Source organism: Triticum dicoccoides, chromosome 5A, assembly GCF_002162155.2.
Source record: "Triticum dicoccoides isolate Atlit2015 ecotype Zavitan chromosome 5A, WEW_v2.0, whole genome shotgun sequence".
In the NCBI taxonomy this organism is placed as follows: domain Eukaryota; kingdom Viridiplantae; phylum Streptophyta; class Magnoliopsida; order Poales; family Poaceae; genus Triticum; species Triticum dicoccoides.
This window is the reverse complement of record NC_041388.1, coordinates 690,954,533-690,968,240: the sequence shown is the minus strand read 5'-3', so window position 1 is coordinate 690,968,240 and position 13,708 is coordinate 690,954,533. Positions and strand designations below refer to the sequence as shown.

Below are 13,708 nucleotides of genomic sequence, written 5' to 3'. Positions count from 1 at the left end.
ACAGCTAGAAAAATAATTAATAAAGTGCACCATCTGCTTATTGTTTTATACATAGTCGCTTGATTCTTTTTGTTCCTCTATAGGCCTCTGATCCTGTTTGCAGTGTGCAGGTAGGTTGTTCGTCCGCCTAGGTCATAGGTTCTTTCCTTCCTGCCGACGGCAGGTACAAGACTCGAGCAATGGTTAACGGGCAAGCACTATATACACCATCCATCTATGCTAATATAACCTGTATTTTAAGAGCCAATGTATGCTATTACCAAGTGATCTGAATATTTTATTTTAAGCATCAAGCTTTCATGTAATGGAATATAAGTATCTTTAAGTTGATTCTAAATCAATCTCATACATATACTTTGAATGCTTGGCTCGCTCTCGCTTTTCGCGCCATGATCAAACATGTAATGATGACTCTGTCTAATGTTTAGCACTTCAATATGTGCCTGAATAATATTAATGTACACTCTTTCAATACATGGCTTGCTTTCGGCCTTTGCACCATTGGCGCAACTGGTCATCTAGTAGATAACAGAACATCGAGAGCATCAAGTACATCATGAGGGGAGCGCAGAACAGACAACCATTATCATCCGCATCTCCATTAGCCCTAGCTGTCATCATTTCCATATCCATAGCCACCACCTTCACCACCATCATAGTTCTCAGCAATCTAGTCATACTTGTAATCATGTCTCACACATGACATCCATTGTAAGACATATTATCAATCGATCAATCAATCTTCATGATGTGTTCTTCGTGTGATCTGATATTCAAGTGTGAGTGGTTCGGTAAGGTATGGGTTGAGGCAAGAGCCTAGCAACTCGATCTATTTGTTGGAGGGATCAATGGAAGTGCTTTGAATTAACGTCCCATATGTGTGAAATAAAATTGTTTCATAGTTATCTCTTGTCTTGTTCGTGTTCTTCATTCTTGAAGGTACACAGGATCAGGGAGAACGATCCATGGAGAGGCTAAGCAAAGGGAGACTGTGAAGTGTTATTCTAAACACCAGCGCCAAAAAGGTTTAGTAGGGTAACACCGATCCTATTCCTGAGGATTTAAGAGGTGTAATCATTAAACGTCAATGCTTTTGTCTGATTATTGTAATCTTAACTATCAAGGCAACCCCGCATGACAGATAGGGCCTTCGGTTGGACAACTAATACTTGATGCAAGACGCGTGCTGGTCAAGATGTAATTTGGACACATCTCCCAATTTGATTTGTAACAAGCACATCTCGAAGGGTGACTTCTAGCACACAAATTAAGATTATATTTGGTCCCATCATAAATATATGGTAAGCATTAAGACCTCATATACATGCCCTTTTTTATTATAAGTGTTTTCAGTGTCAAGTTTGATTTATGATTCGGTCAAAAGTTGGAATTAATTCTTTAGCAAAAGCCGTGTTGAGACCGTAGCTTAAAGGGCAGCATCCTCCCGTGGGTTCAATAACCCAGGGTCACCTCTGGGGATAAAAGGCGAGAATCCCTTCTACTCCATTCCGGGTCACCAAAGAAAGTAATCAAACCTTTTTCTGGCATTGTTGCCGAGGAGGCATTGTGTGCCTATTTTTTAAAAGGTTTTTGTTAAAATTTTGTTTCAGTTTTTAGCTTACTTTTTGTTGCATGTCTTTTTAGTAGAAAAGCACAAAAATTATCATGGCTCTTAATCTTTGAAGCTTTGCTAATCCTAGCAATAGTTTCATGCCTGAACTTATAGGACAACCTGATGTTGCCGCCACTGAGTATGCGATAAAACCAAACCTAGTCTTTATGGTTCAACAAGACCAATTTGAAGACTCTGCTTCTGAGGATGCCGGTATGCACTTGCATAATTTTTTTGAATTCTGCAAGATGACACACGTTAGAGATTATGATCCTGACGCTTTGAATTTGTGTCTATTTCTTTTCTCTTTGAGAGTAAAAGCAAAAGAATGGCTTCTAGCATTTCCTAGAGGCAGTTGATGAGTGTTAATTTTACACTCTTGTAACCTAAGTTTAAACCGATATATTTCCTGAAAACCAATATATTTGCTCCAATATTGCTACTAGTAACTAATGAATGCATATGATTCCAATTATGCTATCTTTATTTTGTTCCCACATGAAATGGGATATTTATGGACGAAATCAAGCTAACACATGAAAAGGAATAAAGTGGCGATAGAGAAGATCAAGTGGGAGGCGAACTAGAGGAAACAACGCAAAAGACAACATTCCATGCGACCACGGCTACTCGTATGAACCTTTATAAAGGGTCCGGCGCCAAATGGATAGCAAATAATCGAGAACATTGAGAACATCGTGAGGGGAGCGCAGAACTGATTAGTCATCATCATTCCCATCTCCATCAACCCTAGCCGCTGCCATTTCCATCTCCATAGCCACCACCTTAACTAGCACCATAGTTCTCAACAATCTAGTCATACTTGTAATTGTGTACCACACACTGCATCCACTCTAAGATATATATATTGATCAATCAATCTTCATGATGTGTTCTTCGTGTGATCTAATCTCCATCTATGAGTAGTCTAGTAAGGTATGGGTTGATGCAAGAGCCTTGCAACCCGATGTATTTGTTGGAGGGATCAATGGAAATGCTTTGAATTAATTAACATCCCCGTATGTGTGAAATTAAATTGTTTCATACTTGTCTCTTGTCTTGTTCGTATTCTTCATCCCTGCAGGTGCCCAGGATCATGGAGAATGATCCATGGACCGGCAAAGGGAAGGGAAACCGTGAAGTGTTATGCTGAAGACAAGTTATAGAAAAGTTTAGTACGGTATCACGGACCCTATCCCTGGGGATTTAAGAGTTGTAGACAAGAAATACGCAATGCTTTTGTCTGATTATTGCAATCATAATTATCGAGACAACCCCGCTTGTCGGATGGCACCTTCGGTTGGACAATTTGACTCTTGATGCAGGACGCGTGCTAGACAACATGTAATTTGGACACATCTCCCACTTCAATTCATAACAAGCACATCTTGATATGCGACTTCCATCACACAAACTAAGATCATATTTGATCCCGTCATAAATATATGGTCGTAAGAATTAAGACCTCATACCATGCATGTGTTTTATTATAAGTGTTTTCAATGTCAAGTTCGATTTATGACCCGGTCAAAAGCTGAAATTAATTCTTTAGCAAAAACTTCTTTGAGACTCTAGCTTAAAGGCCACATTCATCATGTGGGTTTGATAACTCAGGGTCACCTCTGGGGAAAAAGGCGATAATCCTTTTTGTTTAATATCTAGATCACCAAAGGAAGTAATCAAGTAGTCCCCGCGCAGCCGCAACACGTTGGTGAAGCATCCCGTTGGCCGCAATAATCTTCTTTTCCTTCGCCAGCGCTGCCATGTTGGCCGATGGTCCCTTTTTCCGGTCTGCTTTGCCAAGGTGGGTACTGTGGTCACTCTGAAGGAACTACCAACGGAAGACGTCGACGTTCTGTTGCCGCCGAGGTTCCTTCCTTGCCGTCGTCTTTCTAGTGGTTGTGCCACAAAATTCATGGCCGATGGTGGGTCTCCGGCACTGGCGCTAGGGGTGCAGCGGGGGAGGGCCTACCCATTCGCCCATCAACAGGGAAGGGTCGACCGACATAGGCTATGACAGCAGTGGCAGTAGGTGATGGCGGGAAGCGGTGGGGTGGGCCGGAGGGGGTGTGTGAGTTTTACTCACTCGCATGGCCGCGAACCAAATATAAGAGAGATAAAAGTTCTTCTCTTTTGTAGGTTATCTACAGATGTACTACTATACTCCATTTATGGTCGGCTCTACTACATGTGGAGAATCGAGACCTGTTTACGGAGGTGTGTGCACGCTTGGAGGCCATGGCGAGGGATACTTTAACCCGAAATGGATGGCAGCATGATCTTCGGATTGGGCCTCCTACATCTTAGGCATTATATAGTCATGATTACTTGTATTCTACCTTTTATGTTATTTGGAACTTGGATTTGGTTATGGCTATGTGCATCTAGTTATGCAGGGCTGGGTGTAATGCTTAAACCTTTTAAGTAATAAAGCACACTTTATCAAAAAAAATAAGAGAAATAGGGGGCAAGTTTTAGGGGGTCAAAAACTCGAATTTAATTAAGTTTTGGCCTTTTGGGTATAAGGTATCTGCAAGTTGGCAATTTTTTTGTTCACAAATCATTTTTGCTCCTTAAATACGAATTCTGAGGGGACTGCTAGAGATGCCCTACCATAATACAATCTAGAGCTAACACCGCATAAAACATCCCCCTAGCCTGATTTTGTGTGCTATCCAAGGTCGAGCGTTAGCCTTGAGTTACTTTTCAATCAATGATAATGGTAGAAGCTCCCAAGTCCCAAGAACGACAAGAGTGAAAGTTAGGGCATGTAAAATGGTGCTATCTTAGGGCCCTTCCCAATGCTTCACTTTGTATAGATGCTAAGACAATTAAGAGGAGAAAGATGTGTTTGGTGATCCAGGAAGAACCAATGACAAGCGGGCGAACCTAGGCAAAATATTTAAATGATGCAAGCTCATCAATGCACGAAAGAGTTTAGTAGCTAAATCGTTAAATGAATGAAGCTTAGCTACAACAAGTTAAAAACCTATGCATTGGAGACTATAATTGATAAACTATTTAATGCACTTAGAGTGTTACATAGGGTAAATGTTAAGGCGGAGAGAGAGAAATCACAAGAAAAGACTTGTCTTCCCATATTTAAGAGATGATCTATTAGCATAATATGTCTCACTATGTTTTTAGAAATAACTAGTTATTTAAAATAAGCCTAAAAGATATCATTGTAGACATGTTTTTATTGTCATCTCTAAATTGCATGAAATTATTAAGATAAGAATGTCATATCAACCACTGTTCATGCCCTTAGCTAATCCTCTAGATCAAGAAAAGGGTAATCGGTGTAGCCAACAACTGGATCAGAGGTGTAGAACGTGCGCCTGTCATACTTATTCAGAGCCACGTTCCTCCTGAACCTCTCCGGCAGAAACGGGTTACTAGCTAGCTATAGTAATCAACTGACATGTGCGACAGGTTGAAATCGCCCATCTTGTATTGAGTCAGGAGCGGAGTCGTCGTCTTCTTCTCCATGCTTCCTTCAAGGGAAGTGGATTTTTCAGCACCACGGCCTTCTTCTACCTACGTCAGTAAGAGTAGTGGCGAGCTCGCGGTTGCTCGATGGGCTATATATCCGATGAGAGGAGACGGAGTAGTCCCGAAAATCCACGTCCAGTCCCGGAGTAGTCCACCTTCAGCCCCGTGTTGTCGAGCTTCTATTGCGTCAAATTAAGTTAAGTGGACTAGTGGTAATGCACGTGATTGACCTTTCTGGCTGTGTAATTGTCTAGGTTTGTTTTAACTTTGTTGTGTATTATGGCTGCTTTTGTGCATGCCTGTGCGACTGCGTAAATTTCGACCAATCAAAGCAAGGCAACGGAATTCATATGTACAGCGACAGGGGCGGAGCCAGAAATTTTCGCCAATGAGTTCACTCACTAACTAGTTCTGAAATTTTTGTATGAACTAAGCCCTATTTTGTGACATATCGCAATGAGATTATATCTGTCAAGGAAAGCACAATAAATATGAATATGATATCACTTAATTATCACACATATTTTTTTAGTTTAAAATTGAAGAGAGCATAACATACAGATCAGATGAAGGTATAAAGTCACTTGTTTATATATTATAAATAGAGTAGTACCAAAATAAACTTTTCTTACATCTAATAAATGACCTCGATGTCCCTGCATCATTATCTTTGATCAGGTGATCGACTTCCCTTCTTTAAAAAATATCTTTCCATAGCCTACATCAGTCAAAGTCCATGAAAAAAAGAATTAGAAATGGTGTGTTTAGGGCACATCTAGATGTGCTCTAATTATTGCACATCTAAATGAGTGAATCAAATATAAAGAGAAAAATAAAAAAATAAAAATAAAATCCACACGAAGAGAAAATTCCTTATTTGACACTGTCTTAAAATCTGGTTTCTTATTTGATACTGGAAAAGTTTTTTCTTCCCTATTTTACATTAGTCCTAAATTTTATTACCTATACGACACTTCCGTCCATTTTGAATCTAAATGACACTTAAAAAGACGATTTTACCCCTCATGCGGTATGTGTGTGTGCGCGTGTGTGCTGTTGCGTGTGTGGGTGCACGCGCACATGTGTGCTGTTGCTACATGTGTGTGTGCATGTGTGCCTCTGCGTGTGTGTTTGCTATTGCGTGTGTACATGCGCGCGTGTGTGTGCTGCTGCTGCTGCGTGTGTGTGTATGTGTGTGTGTGCTGCGTGCGTGTGTGTTGCTGCCTGTGTATGTGTGTGTGTGTGTGCTGTGTGCGTGTGTGTTGCTGCCTGTGTATGTGTGTGTGTGTGTGTGCTGCGTGCGTGTGTGTGTGCGCGTGCATGTGTGTTGTTGCGTGTATGTGCACGTGCGCGTGCGTGTTGTTGCGTGTGTGTGCGCATGCGTGTTGTTGCATGTGTGTGCGCGTGCGTGTGTTGGTGCATGTGTATGTGTTGCTGCGTGTGTGCTTCTGCCCTTGCACTAGTGCTACGTGTGTGCGCTATTGCCCTTCCCCCTCCCCCCAACACACATATCATATGAGGGATAAAAGAGTTTTTTCAGATATCATTTAGATTTAAAATAAACGAAAATGTCATGTAAGAAATAATTTCAGTATCAAATAAGAAAGCAAGTTTTAAAATAGTGTCAAATAAGGAATTTTCTCATTCCTAATCGTGCGCTATTGCGCTTGCCGTCGGGCGTCGCCGCGTTGGCGACTGAGGAGAGAGAGGCGAGGCGAGTTGGGAAAGGACAGGCGTGCGGCCGCCGTCCGTGTATACATCGTACAGGTATCGATCTATAGTAACGAACAGGCTGACGGTGGGCTTTTGGGCATTTTTATTTAGTCTATTCATGTGGCGTTAGTAGCCTGATGGGGTGTTTCTCCATAAAAAAGTAGCTTTTTGGGGTCAGGCCTAATATGTGGTGCATGTTATGCACGTAGCCGGCAAATTTCATTGGGTTCATCTGAAGCCAATGGTACAACGCTAGCTCCGCCCCTGTACAGCGATTGCACCAAAAGAAAAGCATCTATCAACAGTTGGCGTGTTGATGCGAACGGCTACTTGCTGATGATATCTATTCTCTCCGTTTTTAAATATTTGTTTTTTTAAGATTTTAAATGAACTACCATATACGGATGTATATAGACATATTTTAGAGTATATATTCACTCATTTTATTTCGTATGTAGTCATTTGTTGAAATCTCTAGAAAAACAAATATTTAGAAATGAAGAGAGTACAACTCATGTCATCGCAAACCTTTTTTTACCGGTGCCGGGATCTACCGGTGAACCCCTAGCCAATAAGAGCAAGACAACACATCAAGTCATTTATATACGGGAGTTGTATTTGTATTCCCCCCTTTGGACAGGATTCCTGCTCTGTATTCCCTAAGCTAGGTCCCACCACCTAGGATGCCCCACCACGTGCATATCCAAGACGCCATATCACGTGCATGTCTAGGACAGCGGCACCATAACCACATATTTCACTTTTTCAAAAGACTTATTTGAATTCTCTCAATCACATATTTCAGTTTTCATATCACTTATTTTTTTAGTTATTCCAATGTATTTTTCACGTGAAATGATTATTACAAAGGCGTGACAGAAAAGTTTAGAGTGAAATATTTAGTAAACTTACCGGTTTCAGTATATTTGACTTCTAAAAGAGTGAAATCTGTTTAGAAGTGAAATTGGAAAGAACAGTTCGAATAATCATTTTCAGTCTTTTAAATTGAAATTTCACTCTTCAGTATATTTGAAATGGATTTTTTTTTCATTTTTCAGTATGTGTAATTAGCAGAAAAGAGTGAAACTGATTATTTGAAAGTAGTCACATAATCCATTTCAAATAAATTAACTTACAAGTTTCGATTAATTTTTCCCAATAGCAGTTACGTATATTTCAGAGAAGTAATTTCATATATTTTCTCAGAAATTAGTTTCACAGCTTGCAACAGCCCATTTAAATATCAGTTTCACATATTTTGCACAACTCAACTACACATAGCTATTTCAATACATATCTCACTGATTTCAACTCTTTCAAATATTAGATTTGAATTATTTGAAAAACTCGTTTCACTCGCTTCAAACAACAGATTTCAATTCTTCCAAAAACACAAGTTAATTGTTAACAAAAACTAGTTAAATTGATTTCAGTTCTTTCAAAAACTCTATTTCAATTATTTCAAAAGATAATTTCACTTGTTTCTAAATAATAAATTCACTCAATTGTCGGAACTGATTTCAAGTCTTTTAAAGACCATATTTCAATTTCATGTTTCACAATGATTGAAACTGATTATTCAACTCTCAAAGAACTGATTTTGATTCTTCAAAAAATAAGATTTCAATCCAATAAAAAACATACACTACCATATTTTACAAAATACTGAAACTTAATATTTCAAAAGAGTGGCATAAATAATTTTTTTTGCAATGTCATTTCAGTTATTCCAATTCCAATTTCATTTTTCACAATGATTGAAACTGATATTTCAACTCTGAAAGAACTGATTTCAATTTTTCAAAATAGAAGATTTCAATCCAATAAAAAATATACACTACCATATTTTTAAAAATAGTACTGAAACTTAGTATTTTAAAGAGTGGCATAGATAATTTTATTTTTTTGCAATGTCATTTCACTTATTCCAATTCCAATTTCATATTTCACAATGAGTGAACTGGTTATTTCAACTATCAAAGAACTGATTTTAATACTTCAAAAAGAAGATTTAAATCCTGTCAAAAACATATTTCACTATCATATTTTACAAAAGAATGAAACTTAGTATTTGAAAGAGTGAAATCATTCTGTAAATGAGTGAATCCATATTCTTAAATTAGTGCAATAATTTGTTTGGAATGAGTAAACTTTGTTCATTGAAATAAGTGAATCATTTTTAATGAGTAAAATCGGTTGTTTGAAACTCGTTTGAAATATATTCAAGATTAGTCTTGTTTTAAAGATCACATTGTCATGAAATCAAATATATAAAAATATGAAATAAGCAGACTTGTGTTTAAAAGATATTGGTGAATTAATATTTCACAAGAAAATAAATGCTAGTTTCTCTATGGGTGAAGAGGACTGTGAGTGTGCATGCAGTACTAGATATAAAAGTAGTGGGGACGTGGTCAGGTATTTGTCAGAAGGTGTCGGCTGTATATAGAAATGCATTGCACAAACGAATCTTTCTGACTTTATACGCTCAATGCATGCACACATCTGAATGCCAGAAGCAACGATGGATGCTTCACTGCTAGCTCCCGGCTTGGGTAAAAAAACTTTTTCGCTCGCGTCACTTTGTCAAAAGTGACATCGCCCAGCAGTAGTGAGGAAATCCTTAAACACTTCAGGTCAAAGAAAAACAACATCCAAGCGAGTAGCACAAAAGCTATCAACTTAATGCCAAGCACGAATACAGGAGACACCACACCTAACAGAACCAACCTAGACTACTAGGACGGAACCATGCCCCCTTGAGAGGCCACCGGACACCGTTGCATCAAACACAGCAAGCCTGCCCTCTCGCTCCGGGCCATGGAGTGCTGCTACAACCATGGTGACAACGCGGGAACATGTATACCATAGGAGACCATCGAGGCCACCCCATGCCAGAGTCAAGGATTTCACATCCAAAACAATAAGGTGTGCATCAAGGGCCCTCCCTCATGATGTCCACGTCAGCATGGACGTTACTACTATTTGAGATGGCCAATTGGAGAGAGGGTTGATGTCTGGCATGTCCATGTCACCGAAAAAGATCGATGTAGCGTATTGACTGCCCGGCGCTTCTCGTTTGCTTCGTCGAGAAGGGAGAGAGAGACAGTCGAAACAGAAGCCGCCTCGAGCCCCTCACCCCTTTCTCCTTTCCTCTCCCATGACACGCAACCTTTCCTTCCTCTTCTTCCCCCGATCTGCTCGTTCCAATTCTTGGCCATCGGAAGGAGGCAGCCAGGGGATGGGAAGGCCGAGCGGAAGAGAAGGATGAGGGGACGCGGCTGTGAGTACGCCACCGACCATGCCGATCGGGTGGGAAGAGAAGTCGGCGGCGGCGGCGGTTTCGATCTGTGATCTACCACCAGCGCCGCCGGAGGGACGGAAGAAAGCATCTGAGGTCAGCCTGATCTCTCTCATCTTCCCATTCCTTCTCCGCCTTGTCTCAACGCACGCAGATGGCTGCAGGGGCGGCGCGGGCCTGGGCTCGGGCAGCCATCATGGCGTCAGATGCGCCGGCGGGGGCCTCTTCCTCGTAGCAAGGCGTGGCCCTGCTCTTCCCCATGGCGCTGATGACAAGGCGGGCGGCGACGCCAGCTCTCGTCCCGAGGAAGCCGCGGGAGGACGAGTACAAGCCAGACCAGGTCGACGTGCCCCCCTGCCACAACTCCTTCTCCTGCGGGTTGGTTGCTGCTGTTGCTGGTGCCGTTCGTGTCCGATTCGATTGGCCTGCCGTTTGCGGGAGACTGCAAGATTTGTTGGTGAGCTTTTCCTTTTCTTCCTCTCTGTTCTAATAGGTGTTTAGATGTGCTCAGATTTTGGATATGCTCATATCTAAACAAATTCCTTTGGATGCATTGGTTAATTTGTAGGAACCAATTTTGAGAAGACTGAATCTACCACGTATCCAAATGGAGCGGCTGCAATCGTTATATACCCAGAATGATGCTTTTATATGTCTGCATTTTCACAAGTATTGCTAAACTTGGCCCTAGCGAAGTGGCAAGTGTACTGCTGTAGTTAGCCTACTACTTCAGTTATATGAACCTACAAATGGCAAGTGAGCTCTTTTTATCTTTTGCTATTACGTTCATCCCTTCTTCCAGGACTTCCTGATTTAGAGAAGAATAGATATAGTGAAGTGCACTCTATGGTGTGTTTTCTTTTGTTTCCGATTATGCTGCTGCTTGATCTATAACTAAAGGGTACATAGTCCAACTCTGTATTCTGAGAAATGCATTTTTTACTCCGCTTCGTAGTAATATGTTTTTCACCAACATATATTGTGACAGGAAAGAGATGTTTCATGAATTGACAAATAAATTTTGGCACCTGCTGTTCTCACCTCTCGATGCTTTGCATCTGATAAGTATGCCCATAGGTTTTAAGGCGACACTTTTGTCATGCAAAGCGGAACTAAAGTAGCAAAAAACAGAAATTGTGATTTCTGTAATGCACATCTGCTAAAAAAAACTTATGAGTTAAGAAAAGAAAATATGTTGTCGAAAAAATTTAGGGCAGCTTACATAAGAATCAAATCCTATATTGATTATAGGTCTTTTTACTATGATGTTTTTCCTTGCATTGTTCTTTTTTTGGCTGGATTTTTACCTTTCACTGTTACATCATATCTTTGTTCGCCTTGAGGTACATATTTCTCTTATCAACAATTCTAGCACAACATTCGAAAGAAATACTTAAATTCCTTTTGATTATAAGACATGCAGAGATAAAAAATAGTTAGAATTTGAGAATCAACTAGGAGTGAGGTTAAAGTACTGATCCCTCTTTATCCCTGTAACTTCATCTACCAAATTTCCTTTTGTTTTAATGGCAGACTAGTTAGTTGATTCCTACGGATTTCTTCTCTAATAAGGACATGGTGACGTATACCAGAGTCCCAATATATTTATCATTCTTTGAAGCTTTGCAAGGGGGAAGGCTAAGACATGGATCAAATTTTCGGAAACAAGCCGTGTGGACTCAAATTAAGTGCGGATGAAACCCTCTGAGGCTCTGACCATAAAGGTGATTTTTTAATACACTTTAGTATTGGAAAAGGAATTAGTGAAGGAGGGATACATCATGTTTATTGTCTTCTGATTGTCTTCATGATAATTTCCCTGAAGAGAATAAAGAAAGGTGTTCTAAGATTTGTGGCATAAGACAATAACAGATACTGAAATCTTGGCAACATAGGTGAGACCTGTGTGTTCGTAAGAATATTTTCTTCCGTGTACTAAATAAAGATACGGTTGTAGCTTATCATTAGATGCACATTATTTATTAAAAAAGGTGTTGTTTTCATTTGTGCATGCTCTACCCAGATGCGTTAATGATTATAGGTGAAATGTATTTGCACATAGATACTTTAGCTACACTAAATTAATTTTTTAGATAAATTCTGCTATCAGGTAGGACAGATGGGAAGCAGCATTTCAGAGCGTAACGACATGGTCCTGACTGCGGTAGGATAGATGGGAAGCAGCATTTTCCATCCTCCCGCGCCAGACCAACTTCGTCATTCTCTGGTGAGATGACGCCTCCTTAGTCTGCTTCATGGCTCCATGGACGTGGTCCTGACTGCGGTGGATTTTAGTCTTGTTTCCTTCTTTGCAACGACCATGCTGCTACCCCTCTTGTTTCCTGTTCTCTTCATTACTTCCTTCCTGCCGTACCACTGGTGAGATGTTGTCTCCTCATGCTTTTATCCGTTCATATGAGTGATTCAATGTTGTTGTTGGACTGGTTTATTGTGTGGATGGGGTGGCGCTCGTCAGGTGTTTGTGCTTATGCTCCACCCATGACCTGCTTTAAAAATTGTCTTGTCAGGATTTGTATTCATTGCACACCCTGCTGCAGATCCGAGCAGGCACCTTGCATCCTTCCTTTTGCACTGTGAATCTTATTACTTAACCAGATCTGCGTATATCTCGTGTGTTAACCAGATCTGGATATATCTCGTGTGATGATCTGCGTCATGGATGGCTGATCAGTATTCAGTGATGTCTGCTATGTTGTGCGCTAAACGTTTCACCTTTTTTATGGTGTTTTTCCTCGAGGAAACTATTGCTCTGAGAACTAAAGTGATGAGGCACTTTTAAGCCCTCAAAATTTAGTTGTATGCTATTATCGTTGCACTTTATGTTGTTTTTCCAACTTCAGTTAACTTGCAGGATCGCGACAGTTATTGGAAGATGATGAACAAGTACATAGGATCAGATGTAATGTCAGTTATTACACTTCTAATCATCATCTTTGAGCCTTTGGGAAAATGGCAGAGGTTTGTACTGGTGAGTTCTGGTTTAGAGTTCTAAATTTTTGTACATTTTACCTACCTTGCTTGGCAGATCAATTATGAAAAGTCTGAACCAGCATATTAGTCCTATGTTACTTAGTAGTTCAAGTTATGTCTAATTCTGTACTTTTGTAATTTCAGATGGACTATGCCCTTAAGTTTCCCTCTATACCACGCTGGAACGTCTAGACCACAAGAGGAACATAAAACATTTTGATGTTAGAGGTTCTCACATCCTGAAGACAATACTTGTAAGATTCTCATTTCTGTAAAAAGACTCATAATTCAAATATTTTTAATTAGATATCATACTAAAATTTCAAACATTTTGCTGAACCAGGCCATATGGTGTCAACCAAGAACTTTTTTTGCTTTGGCTGTTGAATATATCACATTTTCTCAATCTATCTACCAGGATGAACTCTTGCATCTTGATAGATAATCTTGCTATTCTGATGTCTGGTCATGCAAACTTCCTTTTTTCTTTGAGATTTAAAAAATAAATTGTGGAACAGGTGGGTGAAAGAAAACATGTTGTACCAGCTACATTTTGCATGGCAAAAGTTGGCATATTGTTATCTCTGCTGCTGCTA

The 13,708-nt window shown here is 40.1% G+C and overlaps 1 long non-coding RNA gene across 6 annotated transcripts; it reads left to right on the top strand.

The window, feature by feature from the left end:
- Window positions 1-9,897: 9,897 nt before the first annotated feature.
- LOC119304196 lies at window positions 9,898-13,708 on the top strand. Of its 6 annotated transcripts, none has more exons than XR_005148156.1 (7): window positions 9,898-10,217; window positions 10,286-10,578; window positions 10,690-11,845; window positions 12,232-12,348; window positions 12,417-13,110; window positions 13,257-13,366; window positions 13,456-13,708. It is a non-coding gene; the product is annotated as an uncharacterized LOC119304196 (long non-coding RNA). The 6 variants fall into 6 exon arrangements; XR_005148155.1 differs by adding an exon at window positions 11,947-12,016 and having other exon boundaries at window positions 12,232-13,110; XR_005148157.1 differs by having other exon boundaries at window positions 9,899-10,217; window positions 10,690-10,877; window positions 11,655-11,845; window positions 12,232-13,110.